Here is a 1,796-nt window from a genome sequence, read left to right as displayed (position 1 = left end):
ATTGTGTTCACGGGCAGGGGACTATGTGAGTACCTTACAGGAAACAGAAAATTAATAGCTTTAAGATTTCATTTTGGGTGGTAGAAGCAAATAATGGAAACCAAAAAGAAGTGAGGTAAATATGTTTACATTTATTCCCAGAGAGCTGCAGGGCAAATACGTGTACAAAACCAATCTAACCCATGGAATCTAGTTGCAAAGAGAAAATCGGTATGCTAAAAAAGTGGTTTAAGTTAATAAATAGAAAAATACCATAAACTAAAAACTTCAGGGCTTAAGCTAGTCTTTATGCATTAGAGACTGGGTGAAGTCTCTGTTAAGGGAAGATCATCATACTTCTAGCTACAGAAGACAAGTTCTTAGTAACACAGGACTGGAAAGGTCCCCCAGGGTTACCAGGTCCCATCCTCTACTAATGCCAGAAGCCACACTGTATCATCTTGCATCTTGTTCTGAAAAATCAGGTGTTGGCCACTGTCAGAGACAGGGTATTAGACTGGATGGTGTTGGATCTAATCCAGTATGACAATCCTTATGAGTTCAGAATCATGCAGAAAATTATTGCCATGGTAGACTTTTGAAGTACAGCAGGCATCTTAAAATTGGGGTCCTGTTTAAATGCACAAAATTAGAGGTAACTTGCAAAGTTATTGTACATTTTTTTTTTAAATAAAAAAATATAAATATTTTAATGTCATAGTAATAGGGGTCCTTTTCAAAGACCTTCTTATAATGTCTTGGCCATTATTCACATGGAAGTTGAATTGACTCATTCTACACCATCATACTGATCAAACCATCAAAGATGGACAGCTACTCATCCATGGAATAGAAGAGCATGCATTTCTGTTTGTCCAGTTTTCACACATCTCAGTCTAGCATTTTATATCGCTGTTAATGCATATTTTAAAGTGAACAGACAAGTGATAGTGTACACTCTGATTTTGGGGTGTGGAAGAAGTGCTCACAATATTTCCCAGTTATAAATATTTCCCAGTTACAAATCTACTCAATGTTAGAAATCAACTGTTCCATAAGCCAAACAAAGCCCTCACTCAGAAAAAGTCCAATTTTCTAATGCACTATATGCTACATAGTCATTTATATTTATGTAAGTAAGTAGAAATAGCTACCATACTCATTTAGCAGCATTTAACACATTGTGCAGGTGTAAATAATACAAAATGTTAAGACAGTGGGAAATCAAAACTCTCCCCATCTAATTTGCTTATTGTGGCTTGATCGGATTTGCATAATTTAACTCTGTGAATTTTATTGCAAAAAAAAAAAAAGATCTGCTTTCTTCAGAAAAAGTGTTTGGAGATTCTAATGCTTAAAAATTTAAACAAAAAATTCAATGATAGACAAAACATGTCAGCATGAATACGTTGGCACTGAGTTTTACAGAACTTGATCTTCAGTCGCTTCATGTCCACATTGTGTTGTGTGTGCTGGTCCCACTTGTTGAACTTTATCTCTGTGATGCTTTTCAGTCTTGTGACTACCTTTTGGCAGTTCTCCTCTCACCAAGAGGCTATACAGAGTGAGATAAGGAGTACAGTACAGGCAAGAACTGGAGCATGATGAACTTTCCCAAGGCACCAGAGCAGCATTTCAGGAAGTAAATAATGTAAATAAAGGATTAAGCTGAAACATTTTGGTTTCTAATTCCTGATCTAGAAAAAAACAGTTCCTGTTCTAGAACAATCTCAATTATTAGGCCTGTGTGAAGCTTCAGTTGCTAATCCGATTCAGCAGAGATTCGGCCTGATTTGGTGGCCAAATCTCTGAATCTG

This window comes from Gavialis gangeticus, unplaced genomic scaffold (genome assembly GCF_001723915.1).
Source record: "Gavialis gangeticus isolate Ggan-Ray unplaced genomic scaffold, GavGan_comp1, whole genome shotgun sequence".
In the NCBI taxonomy this organism is placed as follows: Eukaryota; Metazoa; Chordata; order Crocodylia; family Gavialidae; genus Gavialis; species Gavialis gangeticus.
This window is presented reverse-complemented; position numbering follows the sequence as displayed.